The sequence below is a fragment of the Talpa occidentalis genome, unplaced genomic scaffold, assembly GCF_014898055.3.
Source record: "Talpa occidentalis isolate TD23 unplaced genomic scaffold, MPIMG_talOcc4v2.1 talOcc4.10, whole genome shotgun sequence".
Classification (NCBI taxonomy): Eukaryota; Metazoa; Chordata; class Mammalia; order Eulipotyphla; family Talpidae; genus Talpa; species Talpa occidentalis.
Window position 1 is genome coordinate 46,331,413 of NW_023600993.1, and position 16,936 is coordinate 46,348,348.

The 16,936-nt window shown below is 42.0% G+C and overlaps 1 protein-coding gene across 4 annotated transcripts in view; it reads right to left on the reverse strand.

Moving 5' to 3' along the window:
• Positions 1-16,936, reverse strand: part of PRICKLE2 (prickle planar cell polarity protein 2) — a 336,923-nt gene that overhangs the window by 108,456 nt on the left and 211,531 nt on the right. Inside the window, exon 1 of one of the 4 annotated variants that reach the window (XM_037492275.2) lies at positions 6,605-7,080. The exons of the other annotated variants lie outside the window; for them this stretch is intronic. The gene's annotated coding sequence lies outside the window, so the exon portion shown is untranslated. Of the gene's footprint in view, positions 1-6,604; positions 7,081-16,936 lie in introns of those variants that run through there. 4 annotated transcript variants of the gene reach the window in all.

A 16,936-nucleotide genomic window follows, 5' to 3' on the forward strand; every position in this document is an offset into this window, starting at 1 on the left:
ATTACGTTTCTTACTTTAAATAATACAACTGCATCTGGGAAACACCTACTTATTATTTCAGGTGCTCTAAATATTTATAAGTGTATATATCATAAAATGCATGCATTTATTTATAGAATACATTTTTATAACACACACACAGAATAAATAATACATTCCAAGATCTTTCACATCTATCATTTCTACAAGCTGTGAAAGCTCCAGAGTCAGATGGCAAGAATTCAAATCCTAACTTGGCAACTTACTAGCTGTGTGACCTTGGACAAGTTATTTAGCCTCTCTGTTAGCTTTTGTACAGTGGCGATAAGCACTACCTCATACTATAAGCATTAAATAAGATACAGCTCATAAAATATTGAGCACAGTGCTTGGCACAGAGTAAGCAGTCAATGTTAGTTATTAATTATTCGTACTACTTTGCAGAAGGAGAAACTGAGTTACTGAGCAGCTAACTGATTTCTTCCAGTTTTTTTCAAATAAAGACAAAATTGGAACAAAAGCCTGGGCTTTATGAACTTAGTCAAATTTGCTTTCCTGTGGTTCATTTGAAGCCTATTATAAAGGTGGCTAAGAGGGGCAGCATTGGTACCACCAGGGAGTTTGTTAAAAATGCAGAGCCTGCATTTCCGCAGTACCCCCAGGTGCAAGCACATTAAACTGGAGAAGCCTCTGTCTCTGGCGCTCGGCAGGATGCTTGCAAGTGAAACAGCCCCCGAGGCTTCAGAGAGTGAATGAGCACCACCAACTGCTGAGGGGTGCGTGCACTGCCCTTCACGAGCGTGAAACATCCAAAGGTCAGATGTTTTTCAGAGAAGCTCCAAGTCTTTCTCTGGAGATCCGCTGCTTCTCGCATTCCGGCACATATTCACAACACGGAGAGGTCTGGTCCTGATATAAAACCTGACCTTTCAGTTCTCTGCCTGAGAGTAGCCAAGGGTGCAAATCACACACCTTTGCTGACAAGGCTGATTTCATTCTGAAAGTTCACCCTCATCAAGATCAGGGCTGGAAGAGAACTTATGGATCATTTGATTCAAGACCTTCATTTTAGAAATGAAAGAACCGAGGCTTAGAAAAGAAAAGCACATTCTGGTTGGAATTTAGTGTCCATGCAAAGAAGGATCAGGAGCCAGCAAGTTTGGCCTCGCTCTCTAGACTTGTGGCCCACGGCCACAAGTTCAGTCTCAGGGAGTTTCCTATACTCCTGCTAGTCCACCAAAGGGCAGCTTCTCTTGGTCTGCAGCTTTTACTCCTCAGCTTATGAAACTTCTGCAACCCCACCCCCTTGTAAAAACTGCACTCAAAAGTTACAAAGTCACTATATTCTGTTTTATGCCCGACATATTCTCTTGGATGTTTCCAACTTTACTGAAAGAGCAACCATGGATTTTAATTTAACAGCCAAATAATGAGTTTTCTCAAATGAGGGACCTGATCCATAGAGCCAAGATTGAGATCTTGAAGACAAAGAAAATATATTCACAGAGGACATTATTGGGAAAAGTGTAAGGAGACCAGGAGCCATGGATGTCAGTCAGGCTTTGGGCTATGTTTACCCTCGGTTTGCATGCAGCTTTGCTCTGTATCATCTGTGTAAACTGAGGCAAGTTGCTTAACATCTAGGAGTCTTGGTCCCTCCATTCTTAAATAGAGCTAATAAAATCCAACTGCATAATTGCTGCAAGAATAAGGAAAGGTATATAAAACATCTCTCATGCCAGCTAGCACACAGTAGGTGCTCAATTTGTGGTAGTTTTTCTGTAATTCACACAAACACCATATACAGACTACAGACAGACCATAGACCCAAAACATACACGTCCATATACATTAACAACTACCCTGGAACCGTGACTGACCCTGTGACCACAGAAAGTATAGCTGTTTCTCAGCTGAGTCCTGGAACTTTCATGAACAAGCATCTCTGCAGACTCACAAATGACGAATAGATGCCAAGAAAAGAGCTGGAAAAATGGCACCCTGCCCAGCTGAAATGAAATGCAAAGAATTCCTGTCTCAGTTACTTTTAATCCCAGAGGGAGCTGGATAATATTTTTAAGGTTTGAGTTAAGGAGGTGAGGAGGGGTGGGACCCGAGGACACCAGCGCTCCTAGTGCAAGGGGAGTAGGGATAACTCAAGTTACTGTCCATCATGAGACAAGTCCAGCATGCTGGCCATCAATGGTACCAACCTGAGCCAGCTCTGTTCCTCCTCTTGAGGGGCAAATGGTGCCTGTGAGTCCCTCCAGTGCCCTAGGAAGGTTCACACACAGCACCTCCGATGCTAGGGCCAGCAAGAAGGGCAATACCGGAAATCATCGCTGCCTCCTCCTCAAGACACACCTGGCCCTCTGTGTGAGCTGGACTCCTGCAGCACATCCGCAAAGGAGGCCAGCTCCCACGCCCCACCAGTGATGCCTATAGCTTCTCTTCTGTGTCAGTGCTCACAAAATTGAGTCTTTGTTTTGGCCATCTTGATTTTAACAGACTTTGTAGCCAGAAACATCTGGAAATTTGCCTTCTATGTCCACCAAGGAAAGACAGGCTCATACGAACTTGAAAATTTCCCCCTATTAATTAATACACTGTCCCCTCATGTTTTATTGCAAAGTAACTAACATACATAACTGTATAGATTTAAGGCATACAGAATGGTGGGTTGATTTACATGTATCGCTAATGCTTTTTTTTTTTAAATGGTCCATGATGCTCTGGTGGGAAATACATGCTGGGGTAACCGTATCTCTGTAGGCTTTTAGGATTTAAGATGGCTGCACTATGAGTTCTGTAGGACAGATGGGAGAGGAGGGAGAGGAATTTCTCTGAAGGAGAACAGAGGCTCTTGTCCTCTTAGTTTCGACTTCATTCAAAGGGAACCTTCAGTGTCACACTTTCATGGTGGATTAGAGATTGCTCTGATATTCTCCCAGCTGCTTCCCCATTCTGTGTTCCCCTCCCTCCCTCCCTGACTCCTAACTCCTCCATCAAATCTCTCTCTCTCTCTCTTCCCCTACTCCTGCCCTCCCAACCCCCCCCCCACCCTCCACCCTCCCCAGGGAAATAACAGAAAAGCAAGCCTCAGGGTTTCAGACTTCAAACAAAGAACTGCTCAAACAACAGGCCAAAAAGGAAAGAAAACCAAGTCTCCAAACTCAACTAGCCAGGTCCCCAGTGGAGATTGTTGCTGGAAATTCAGTGTGATCTTATCCAACATTTTCCCCCTTGTTTCCCTCTTGTTTCCCTCTCTCTCTCATTCAGAGAGAGAGAGACAGGCAGACAGACAAACAGACATGGACATGATATAAAAGTGAGAACATTCCATTAAAAAATCTTTTCAGATTGTGACATGAGCAAAGTTACAAATGAAGAGCATCCATCAATGAGGAAAACAGATGTAGTTGATGCCCGCCCAAGCTTCTGAGTCTGCAATCGGCCATATCACCATCAGTTACCTGATTATAAGCACAGCAATAAGGAGTAACTAAAATTTGAATGGATCTTCCAGGACAAAAGAAAAGTCCTCACACAAATGCCACCCAAAATTCCTGTCTAAGGAACTGAGCATCCTGACTCAGGTATGTTTAAAGGTAACCAAGAAGAGACAGACCGAGGTTGGGGGATTTTGGAAAAAAGATAATTCAAGAAAGGCAGAACAGTGACTGGACTCTGAGCCTCTGGAATCCATGGGAAGTAGAAGCGGCACTAGCCAGGATTAGTCACTGGCTGTGTCATTTAGGGTGAGTTATTTTCTCTTTTTGGGTTTCATTTTCCTCTGTCAAATAGGTATTAAAATTACTACCCCCCGTTGTTCACAGGCTGGGATTAAATGAGAAATGAGAAAAGTCATTGGCACCTGAAGGAAGTCCAACACCTACTAGGTACCAGAAGTTGGACGAGGGTAGGAAAACCATCTTTTCACAGAGATACCATGGGCACAAGGGAATTTATTTACCATTTTCACACAAGGAAACCAAAGTTCAGATCTCTCCCAAGATCACAGATAGAATCAGCAGGCGATGGAGGTGGACTCTTAGCAAGGTAGAAATATAATTCTCCATGCAAAACATAACCTTAATAAGACCCATGGTGATCAGGAATGGTTAAATCCCAACTTGGAATTTCCTGAGAATTTCCTGCCAGATTCTCCCAGCTCACCTAATTCACTTTTAATTTAGCCTCTGGATCCCAACATCAGAATCTGATATCACCAAGATTTAAAAGAAAGATGTTGGGAGGAAAGGGAGAAACAGTGGTCAAATTGTGTGACTGAAGTATGTTCAGTATGGGGAAGGACACAAATCTGGCAAAGACATTTTACTGTGCCAGCTTTTACCAACGGGGCCTGGGGACACGGGCAGGTGGGCAGTGGAGACCTACCGCCTCCCTTCACAGCTGACCCACATGCTGAAATTGCCCACGTGGTGGCATAAATTTAGCCTTGCAACTAACCAGGAGCAAACCAGCAGGCGAGGCACATATTTACAGGCCTTCATGGACAGAAAAAATGCCCAATGTCTGCATTGAAAAGAAAGAAGGAAAGAATGGCTCCTCACACACAAAGTTGGAACAGAAGAGAAAAGCAAACAGAAATCTAGAAATGCTTCGATTCCAATTTGGATCCCACAGCTTTCTACACGTGACTCGTCAGGTGCCCGAGCCCCAGCTAGAGCTAAATGACTTACATTAAACCATCCGATCATTTTCAGGTCTACAAAATAAGGTAACCCAGGATAATACACTTTATTCTGTCAACTCAATTGGGTAGGAAGTTCCTTTGAGTAGGAGAGGATTTGGACTTTACAGAGACAGGAGATGGCACCTTTCTTGCTCACAAAACCTCTTTGCAGACAAATGAATGAACATGTTGCCTTTTCAGTGAACTGGTTTGCTTTTAGCAACAAAACTTATAATAGTAATCATGATAATAAGGCTGCAATAACACCACCACTAGCTAACATTGAGCATTTACTATGTGGCTAGCATTGTGCTAGGTGCTTGATGTATGCTAAAACCTGACACCGACAACCTTGTCTATTCGCTCCATTGCTTTCTCCATTTTACAGACAGGAATCAGTGCACAGAGAGATTGCTGTCAGTATTTTCAGCTCTTTCTGAGTCTAGAGTCCAAGCCCAAAAAGTCTGCCCTATAAGTTCCCCCCTCATCCCATAAGCTTTCATGAAGGCATCGTTCTTCCTGTATTCCTGTTTTCCTGCTGCATTGCTTGGGTAAGCCCTTACAAACCTGCCATTTCAAACAATGCTGTTTTACTCTTTCTGACTATTTACAGGCTGCAATGCCTGATGAAACCAACATGTTTTAATTTTCACATTAAAAAGAATTCCCAAGGGGATAGAACATTTGAAGGAAAGCATAACCTTTACAAGCACTCAAGGAGGCATTAAAATCCCAGTTTCCAAAATATGGTAATTCTGTCAAAGTTTGTGACTTATTCTGGAGCCCATGGGGACACTCATTCGGACCCATCTGTGAAAGCTATCAGCAGCCAGTGAGCCTTCTGGGGAGCAGGATTAAAGCAGCCAATTCGGCCTCCAACAAGGAGGCCAAGCTGCTTCATTTAGTTTAAGTCTCACCGAGATGGTTTAAAACACTCTCTAGGAAGAGATGTTCAAGCACAGTAAATTGCAGCCTCGCACACTGCAGAGCTGGTCCAGGGCCGGCCATGTCTGTATACACTCCTTGCACTGGAGCCTGCCCCTGTGTGTGGTCATGGATGCACTGACTGGAAGCAGAACTCCCTCTCATGGGAGGAATAATCTACGTGCCTAAATTAGACAAGATCCTTGCTTGACCCAGTGGATGGCATCGCATATGGGATGGATCACTTACCCTGGTGTGATCTGGCCCAACCCAGATTATTTATGGTTCATAAATGTCTCGTTGGACCCCAGCGTAGTCCAAGATCACGTAACAAAGAATAATGGGATTAAAAATCTGTATTTCATCGCAAGATCTGCATGGCAGATTAGTAATGCTCTGATTGCTTTTCGGGAAACCGAGAGCAAAGAGAAGGAAGTATAAACACGCCTCCATGAAATCTAATGTGGAGAACATATTGAGGCTTGTGTTTCAGCTAGGCTGTGCAGTCCTGCTCTGGAGGTTTGTCACCGTTCTGAAAGCACAAGCTAAAATTAAAGCTAAATAATTTGAGAGCCATTTCTTCACCTGGAAGTCTCAGCTAAGTCCTCATCCCTCCAAGTCTCTGAGGTTTCTGACATCATGAACTGAAATAACTACTCTGCATGAACACCACCAGGTGCTTGGCTTTTAAACCCACTCCCCCTTTTTATTATTATTTTTAAAAGCTAGCTGCACCTCTTCTGGAGAATGCTGTTTCTACAGCACTAAGATATGAGCGTCTCCATAGGACACTCTATAGGCTGTGACATGTCACTTTGCAACTGCGCTTTCTGATAAGCATAAAAAAGGGAAAAGGTGCCAACCGACCACCGAAATGCCACCTGGCCAAGAAAAGAGAGCCCTGATGTCCACCCCCAACACCCAGCCTCTAGCTCTAGCTTTCTCACCCTCCCGAGAAAACACACTGTTGTTTAATTGGTGAATTAGAGCATATTTCTTACTTACCTCCGGGAGGGTGAAACGCTCAGTCTTGGTCTCGGAGGAAGCTTCCACCAGACCCTCTGAGCTTGTCAGTTGCCCCAGTTCACTTTCTCCCCAAGTCTGGCTTCTAAGAATGCAAGCAGGAACGTGGGTAGCCAAAGCATCTTCTCGAAACCCTTCTCACAATCTGGAGCCTCACTGAAGCCAGCGGTGGGCTCAAGCCTGCTCTTGCTTTCGCTCACGGAAATCAGCACTACTGGATGCAGACCCTGCTGGGGATCCACGCAACACGGGAAAAGTGTGACTTTTACCCTGCCTTTCCATCTGAGCGCCTTCCTGAGCACCCCAGTTTCATCTTAACTCCCATTCTTCACGACAAGCAGCAGGAAGTCACAGACCCCAGCCTCGGCGTCATCAACTCATCCTGAGCCAGACCTGGGGCAACCAGTCAGCCGGTCAGAGAGTCCAGATACTGAACCAGGAAATGTGCAGCTCAGCCAAAAAAATAATAATAACTGTTGGCGGAGCTGCTGGAGGTGCCGGAGAAGTCGCTGTTGCAGTGCTAGCATCCTCCGCATGCTAATGAGGTCGTGACGTCAGCAAGTCAGTCCCGGCATCTGGACGTTTAGTCCCTACTGCCCAGAGCTGAGATTTATTTACATGTAAATTAGCCTCGCCTTCCAAATCAATAATCCCCAAGCCAGGGAGGGGTGAAGAAAGCCGCTGCTGGATGCAAAGGCCTTGGCTAAGCACCCTCCAAAGGAGTACAAAAATATCACATGCAAGAAAGAAGAGCGATTTTAAAGATACGTTTCTTTTTCTTTTTCTTTCTAAAGGCTGGCTGTGCTCTTAGGAACCAGAAATCAGATTTGGGCACAATTCTCAACCCGAGGGCCTGGGTGGGATCATGCACAGCACCAGTCCGGGAATGGAATCAGAGGTCTTCCTCCCTATCCCCTCCCCAAAAGGCTGTGTTGAGCCCTCAAATATCTCTACTTTCTTTTCTTTCTTCAACTTTTATTTCGGGGTGTTTGCTGGCTTGAGACTATCTCATTCTTCGAATTTTGTGCACCCCTGAAATAAAATGCATCCCACTGTCTGCCTTCCTCATGTACTTGGGTGGTGAATTAGTCAACCAAGCCCAGTCCCAAGCCCTGAGCCCAGATTCAAGACAGCATGGGAGATGCCAAAACACACACCTGCCCAGAGCCTCTGAGAAGCCTTAGACCCTTAGAGAGCATTACTGCATCTCCTCATTTTACAGATTAGGAAACCAAAGCTTTGGGAGGACAAGGGCTTTTCCAGGTCAGAGAGGGACTTCAGCAAGGACGGGTCAGAACCAACATTTCCTGGCCCTCAGACTGGATCCAGCCTTCATCTCTATGAACCAACAAAAAGGCCTATGCAAGCGATCACAGAGAAAAACTAATGAATTGGGTAGCACTGAGTTCAAATCCTGACTTTCCTTCCTGCTAATGCTGTGACCCTGGCAAGTAACTTTTGTGGTCCTCAGTTTCTTCAACTGCACCATCCCTTCACTCAATAAATGTTTGCTAAGTCTCTATTCTGTGCCCCTTATTCTTCTAGGGCTGGATATCAATACAGTATTTGCTCTCTTTGAATTCATGTTCCAGCACAATTAAGTAAAAATATTTAATAGAACTGTGAAGATTGACACAATATCACATTATCAATAAAGAGCAGCTATTTCTGAGAGTGGGTTGTCAGAAAAGTCATATTTTTTTCTATGTTTTTCAAGCAAAAATGCGTCATGGCTTTTCCAACAACCAAATATTTTGGACGCAGTCAGAAAAATTTGCCAATAAACATCCTAGCGGATGTTTATTGTTTCTAACCTCTCTGAACTCCCACTGTCATCTCTTATTGTTTAAAATCAATTGTTCGTCCACTGCTGCCCATGTTTCCTGGACTAGATAAGAAGCAAGTGCAAGCCAGTACTCTGGGTTCTGTCTGTGTTATGGAAGGACTGCAAGTTCCTTAGGTGGAGAGTGAGTGAGGGGCTGGGGAGCTGGAGAGGTGTATTCCATCATGTGCAGAAGAGTCCCCAAGGACAAAGCAGCCAGCACAGCTCCTTGCCCACACTCCCCCGCCTGAAGGACCCCCTCTCATCAGCTCTGCTCTTCCAGCTGGAGTTCCTGAAGCTTCAAATGAATTTCTTTGTTGGATGTGGGAAAGTTAAATTATGTCTTTTGTTACAGGTAATTGTATTAATAATGCTTAATAACTTCTTTCAGAATGCTTCTCTGGTTCACAGCAGACCTTTCATGGTGAAAATCATGGGACCTGAAATAACTTTCCATTGATAGAAATGGAAAAACAAGTGAATGAGTAATACTCTGCTTTAGGTCTTCATCACATAGAACTCAGAGCATGTAGGGAAGCAGATGGCTGCCCCAGATTCAATATCCCTCAAACATACAGTTTGAAGCCAACAATGACCATGTGGAAAGAGTGACATCTTACTCTCGTGTGCCCATGAAGTAGTCAGTTCAATTTTAATATGTCCCAGTTTCTTCATTTAAAGATGCACCCACTACTCTCTGACATACTTATGATCAACACAATCATATGAGAAGCAATTTCAAAAGTGATTTATGGTTAAATAATGAAGAGCAAAGCTGGAACATAGAAAGTGACAAGAGATTAATCTTCATTTGGAGTAGATATGACACGACTATCAAGTTCATAAGAAGTAACAATTTAACTTGGAATCTGGAATGGGTTGCCTGGGTCAGATCCTGGCTCAGACACTTGCTAACTTTGGGATTTGGGGCCTGAAGTTTTCATCTATATTAAGAGGGACAATCATCACGCCTACCCTTACAGGGCTGTTTTGAAGATCAAATGATCCACAATGTGAAGCACTTGCCCCCAAGCTTAGCACACAACAAATGTTCAATAAATTTTTGTTCTTGGTAGTATAACGGGTATTGCCTTCCATGTAAAATTTGGCACTAATTATCGATAGTTAACTGACTAGACAGAGTGCAAAAGGTGGAGATGAAGTGGGGCAATGGAAAAATACAAAATCATCTACATTTCCAGGGTACAACTCAAAGCCTTACCTAATGTGGATGAGCTACTGACATACTGTTCCTACCTGAAACAAAACTTTTCAATTGCTGTGACACTAGGGAAGAAAGAAGTAAAAATGACCAGTGGGTACCAGGGGCCTCCTCTTCTGAAGCTACACAATAGGGCAAGTGAGCTGTGTTTCTAGGAAGCATTCATTCACATATCCATTCATCCATTAATTGAGCAGCTACTATATAATTAGTCACTAGATTAGGCTTGAGGGACATTATGGTGACCAAGTCATATATAGGCCTACCTTACAAGACCTTAGAAATGAGAAAGGATGACAACTGATCAGCAATTGAAGTAGAGGGTGAAGTGTGCTGTGATAAGAGTTCTCAAAGTGTAATGGAGGAAGGAGGGGGACAGTGACAAAGCACATTGCTGGTACCCTGACAGCAAGTTCCCTATGAATGTGGTTGATTGGTGGAGAGGCTGGAGATCCCTGTATTAATCTCACAGGCTACTGAAGAGACCAATCCATGGGTCAACAATTCCTTATGATAATTCTCTTTATCTTGAGACCATTCTAGTCAGGGTTTCTGGAAAATATGCTATTAGGTACAGATTTCTCTTGAATTCCAAAAGTAAACATTCCTATTTGGTAATGATTTTGTAGGTTATTTTGAGGGTCTGGGAACTTTATTACCATTAATTTACATGGGAAAATGTTTGAACATTACCAGATCCTCAAAATAACCTACTAAATCACACCAAATGGAAACAGTCTACATTCAGATAATGGGGAAATCCTGTCTTATATAAGGTGAGGCAACAAGGACTTTGGAAATTTCAGAGACCTGGTAAGTAGAGCCAGAACTTGCACTATTTTTATAAGAACAGAATGAAATTCCACATTCAGGATAGCAAAACTTCATGGGAGGAAGGTGGGGTTGGGAGAGAATAGGCAGTACTATGAAACTATCAATATTTATTCGGGATGCATGAAATGCTGCACACAATTGGTGGGAGACTGTGCAACTGATGACCTTCAGAACTTTCTACTGAGGTAGAACAAAGGATATTTGTATAAAATGGCCATAAGCACCTACAGTACATAGGAAGAGGGACAAGGAGGTCAAGATTGTGGCTGAGATGATCAGAAATCAAGAAAAGTGTGTTTTGAGTCAGGGAGAATGTCAAAAATGTTACCTTTTTAGGATAAAAAAAATTTATTGTAGGGAAGTCATTACTACTGAAGATGACACTAAATCCAAAAGCCATAAATGAAAAGACTACCGAAATTTCCAAGGTCAAATTTTATCTGAGAGGGTGTTGCAGACAGAAGAAAGAGTATGATCGTGAGGGAAAGTGAGCCTGCATGGGCTCCAGGGGCAGGAGATGACAGAGACGATGAGACTTGACTGCTAGAAAATCAGATCAGCTTTCCTTTCTAACCAGCACTAGTCAAAATCTTGTTAGAAGAAAGGGTGACTCAAGGCTGGTTAGCTTAAAGAGAAGACTCAGGGATGACAGGGCCATGTCCTCCGAGGTGAAGGGATTTAGTCAAGACAGTAAAATGAACAGATTTTAGTCTCCATTTCCATAGATGTAAAATAAGAAGAGGCTTTAAACAAACTAAAGAGGCATTTCACTTGAACCTAAGGAAGACATTTGAACACTGAAGTGGTGAGATCTAGCTCGGGCAGCTCAGAGCACTGGCAGGGTCTTTGTCTTAGAAACACTTATAAAAGATGAAGATATCACCAGTCCTTGGAGGCTTACATTATTACCTTCTGGCTCTGGCATGGTGAAACCATAATTACAAGAAAGATTAATAATTACAAGAAGGACTATTACCAAAGTTTCAAGCCACTCATAAAGTTCGTATGTTCACTTTATTTAAAATGTGGTATAGATGTAAATAGTTTTAACAAACTTTATTTTAAAATCTTTATAGGATATATGATTTATAAAACTATATTTAACATATTTAGTTTTAAATAATTTGTTCAAGAGCAGTTTTCTGATACCAGATTTCAAAATCTAGTACTTTTTTATGGGAAAAAGGAGGCTGACAAAGAATTCTTTATTAGTTGGGATAGGCTAGGCTATGATGAGGTAACAAACAATTATAGACCTTAGAGTTTCCCATATAAGAACAGTTGATTTCTAATTCATGCAAAGTTGACCGGAGGCCTGAGGCTCTCCAGGCACCTCCATTCCAAGCAGTGACTCAGGGATCCAGTTGGCTCCCTTCTTGCATTTCTATGATCTCAACACATAATTTCTAGGTTATGAAGAAGAGAACTGGGGAGGCTTTTAGGTGCTTCAGCCAGGAGGCAAATGACACACTAGTCCTAAGAATTCACCTAATTGCTAGGGGGCTGGGGAGTATCTGCCTAGGAATATCATGGAGAGCACTGTACAGTTTACCACTGCTGTCAATTTTAATTTATGTCATGTAAAAACATTAAAAAAACATAATATACTAAATCCATAATGTCTTAAAGAGATGTCTAAATCCATAATGTCTTAAAGAGATGTTCAAAGTTGTGTCTGTTATGCTCCAGAAGGGAGGAATAAAACATCATTCTCTCCAAAAGGGTGTAAAGAAAACATTCTAGATTTCTATAAATTCCAAGCAACAATATCTATCTCATGAAAATGTATAAAAAATAAATAAATCTGAAGTTTCTATAATTCAGGTTCAGATAAACAAGGCACCCACCAAGGAATTGCTCTTAGGAAAAAGAAATGCAGGAAAGAAATACTCCTCAGCTTTTAACCACTTTTCCAAATCAGACTTACAACATTCTTCCTCCCACATCAGGCAGGATGTGGTCATTCAAAGAACTGGAAAAAAAGAGCTGAATTCAAATCTGCCCCTTTTACCTTTAAGCTGCTTAACCTTAGTAATAATTGCCACTTACTTTTCCTCAGTCTGTTTCTCTGTACGCTGTCTGAAGACATCTATCTACCAAAGGTTTGGGGAAGATCAGATGAGTGAAAGTATACAAAGTGTTTTGTAGAGTAGCCAACAAATAGTAGGTGCTAATATTACCCCAAATTCAGTTTTCAGGGAAAGGAAATAAGGAATAAGGAAGTCACAACCATAAATGAAAAAACTGTTCATGAAAAACATAAGGATGAGCCCCACCAGAACTCCTTTCTCATCCATTTGTATGCGTGCATATGAGAAATGCTTCCAGGACCATGGACACATTTTTATATCTTGTAAAAAACAATCTCACTTTAAATGCAGAAAAGAGGCTTTGCTTTGTTCTATCCTACCATCTTAGCAATCGACCACATTTCATACGTTTTAATAATTCTTGATCCCAATAATCTAATGCATAAAAATTTAACATAGCCTTTTATCCTCTTTTAATTACATTAATTAAAAGGAAAAATATGAACAAGCTAGCATGAGCAAATCAAAATGAAAAACTGCTGAAGATTTTGTTCCCCCCAAGATTAAAAACCACATCAATGATTAAACATGCTTACCAGTGCACGTTTCCATGAAAATATTGTTAAATCGACACAGTGTGCTCGCAAACATTACCTTTGTTTTAGACAAAGAAAGCAGCACTTATTGTAGTGGATTTTTGGAACTACTAATTTTCATTAAACAGCTGAATGGAGACCTGGATTTTTTCCTATGTGAAGGATTGGGAGAACAAGCAAGAACTGCACAGGAATTCTTTGGTTTCCCAGCACTTCCTAAAGGGAGTCACTCGAGCTCCCAGATGCCACTCTTGGGAGAGAATACTGATAAAAGGGAAGACGGAAAAAGACAGAAAAACTCGCTGCTTCATAAAACAGCAAACTGGTAGCAAAAACCTGCCCTGGGAAAATCACCCTTGAAGACAAAAACATCACAGATGTACAAATGGACATATTTTTATTTTTCTCAAGGACGAGGGTGTTTTGTGTGCCAGGTGTTTTGCATACTCTCTCTCCTTTAGTTGTCACCACAATCCCAAACTATAGCTTTTACTATCCCCTATTATACAGATAAGGACACTGAGGTTCAAAGAGGGTGAGAACCCACAAGGATCCACAGCTGGGATCTGGCCCTGGGTTGCTAACAAAATCCATATTCATCTTCCTCTAATTCAAAGGTTTTTAACCATCCATCCACTCAAATACCAGGTGCTTTCCAATTAGGATGTGATATGTTGGAAATCACTTTTATTAATAACAGTTAAATACAGAAGGCTCCCAGGATGTTCTGATTAGGTTGCTTTCTTTGCACAGAGCTTACAGGACTTTTCCTAGATGTGTGTCCTTTCTTTAGAACTCTTGTCCTGGTTCATGGTTCTACACCCTTAGTAAGTGGTCATGATCCATCCTAGCTTAATGTTAATGGTTACCTGATTCATTTCTCTCTTTCTCTCAAACTAGACTGTGCTTTCCGAGGGCAAACACTTGCTTTTGTAGGCTCACCTCTCACTCATTCCAAGCATCAAGCACAGTGTCTGACCTGACAACTAATGAATATATTGTTGAATGAATATAAAGTTTGATGATTTTTCTTGTCTAGAAGTTAGGGGGAATTCAGGATTATTCCCAAAAGAACATCTCTGCTCATTTGCATTCAGTGTGATTTTGTGAGTGGAAAAGAATGAAGTTAACCTCTTTGAAACACTTTCTTTGCTTAACTTCCAATATGCCCGGTTCTCCTGGTTCCCCTCCAACACACTGGCTGTTCTTCCTCATTGTCTTTTACTAGTTCATCTGCACCTCCCTGGGAACAAAATGTTGGAATGCCCCCTGGCTCAGTCCTGAGACCCTGAACACTTCTTTATCTACATTTACTTCTTTCATCTGGTCTAGGGTCTTAAACAGCACCTCTATGGGGGCCTTCCTGATGAGGTCAGTGCTTAAGCACAGCACTGTGATGCTATCCACAGTCTCTGCTGCACGAATTCGATCCCCAGCCGGCCAGAGAGCTACCCACATGGCGCAGCAGACCTCTCCTGTCTCGCCCACTGCTCCCCTCAGCAGTGTATTTCAGTCGATCTGCCTGTTCTGTTCCCCACTCTTTCTCCAGTGAATCCTATCACCCCCCACATTTCTGGCCTTTAACCCATTTCTTGTATGCACAAATAGATAAATCTTTAAAAAAATAGCACCTCAATGCTGACAACTCTAGGCCAGACTCTTTAATGAACTCTGTTTCTTTCTCTACCTGCCTATGTCACACCTGCATTTGATGTCTAAAAGGCTTCTCAAAACTAACAAATCCAGATCTCAGTTCCTCATATGCCCCACAAATCCGTTCCATCAGCAAGATTCATTACCTCAGTTAATGGTAACTACATCTTTCCAGTGGTCGAGGACAGACCCCTTTGTGTCGTTCTTTCCACATTTCTCTCTCTTGCCCCTGACATCTAATCTAGGAGTTAGCAAACCACATCCCCATGGGCCACATCCAGTCAGCTTCATAATTTTCGAATACAGTTTTATTGGACTACAACCATGTCCACCCATTTATGTATTGTTTATGGAGGGCTGCGCTCATCTTTCCACAGCGGCAGGAGAGACTGTACCGCCGGCAAAGCCACACACACAGATCCCCTTCACTTACGATGGGGTCGCCTCCCATTAAACCCATTGTAAGTTGGAAATATCATTCAGTCAAAAAGCGCTGGCCACACACTACACTGTCGCGTACCGGCTGGTTACCATGAGAGCCAGGAGCTGATGGAGCTCAGGTTCTCTCACGCTGCCCAGCGGCACGGGAGATTATGGTGCTGCGTGTTGCCAGCCCAGGAAACGAGCAAAATTCATAATTTGAAGTATAATTTCTAACTGCAGATTGCTTTCCCGCTATTGTAACATCAAAAAATCCTGACGGCACAACAAAGCAAAAATGGACAATTATAAATCAGAGACATCCTGCAGGGGAGGAGGAGGGAGAGGGATCAGAGGGAGGGAGGAGCACAGGGGTCTGAGGTGATGGTGCACGGGTGCCTTGGGGAAGGAGACTCTATGGGAACTACACCTGAGGGGGTGGGGGGAAGCAAATATTGTTGAAAAATGAACAATGATGTAAAAAAAATGAATCATTAATATTAAAAATAAAAAATAATAATGAACAGTGATGCAAAAAAATAAAATATAAAAAATTAAAAAATTAAATTAAAATAAAAAAATTAAAATTTTTAAAACTTTAATAAATAAATCAATCCTGATGGAACTACCTTAGGTCAGGGACTATCTGTATTTACTACCTGACTCATTGACTAGTCCTGGTAGCTCAGCTTCCAAGTGTGTGATGAATCTTATCCCTCCCCACCACCCCCACTCTTCACAACCTGCTCCAAACTATCACCATTTCACTCCAGCATGGAGGTCCAAACCATCATCAATATTTCCTCCACCTGATCTGCTCCTGCCCCCCTTCAGTCTATTCATAAACCCGCAATCAGATTGATTTTCTGAAAACAAACATTTGAGCAATGTCATGATGCTGCTAGAAACCCAACAATACTGTTCATGCTGGGTACAGCCCTTGAGATCTAAGCCCTGTGTCTTGTCTACGGCCACCTCCTGCTGCTTTCTGCCTGCTGTCCTTCTAACATTGGTCTTGCAGCACACCGGGCACATGGCTGCCTCCATCTTTGCACTTACTGCACTCATGTTGTAGCTAATACAAGAGCTTATTTTATTATTCTTTTGTTATTACTGAAAAAATATTCCATTGTATGTATATTCATTTTATTCATCCATTAATTAACGGGCACTGAGTTGTTTCCTATGATCAATAATGCCACTATGAACATTTATATTCAAGTTTTTTTGGGGATAAATGCTTTCATTTTTCTTGGGTTTATATCTAGGAATGGAATTGCTAGATCACAGGTTAACTATTTAAGATTTTAGGGACCCACCATACTCTTTGTAAGACTGAAAAATCAGTTGTTAATCCTGTGAGGGGCTTAATGCATGAGTTGTATAAACTAATATTTTTCAACAGAGTTGTGAAGTTTTCCACTTTCATTTAAGGTTTTTTTCTGTTCCTTCTCCTCTCTTCTCCTTTAACTGGTCCCATTATGCATCTGTTAGTATGCTTGATGGTATCCCACAAGTTTTCAAGGTTCTGTTTATTATTCTTCATACTTTTCTTTTTTCTCCCTACTCTTCAGACTGCATAATCTTTATTGACTACCTTCAAGTCTGTAGATTCTTTTTTCCTCTAGATTAAATCTACTATACAGCCCTCTAGTGAATTTTTCACTCAGTTAATAGATTTTAATGTACAAATTTCCATTTTAAATAATTACTTCATATATCTTTTAAATTATTTTT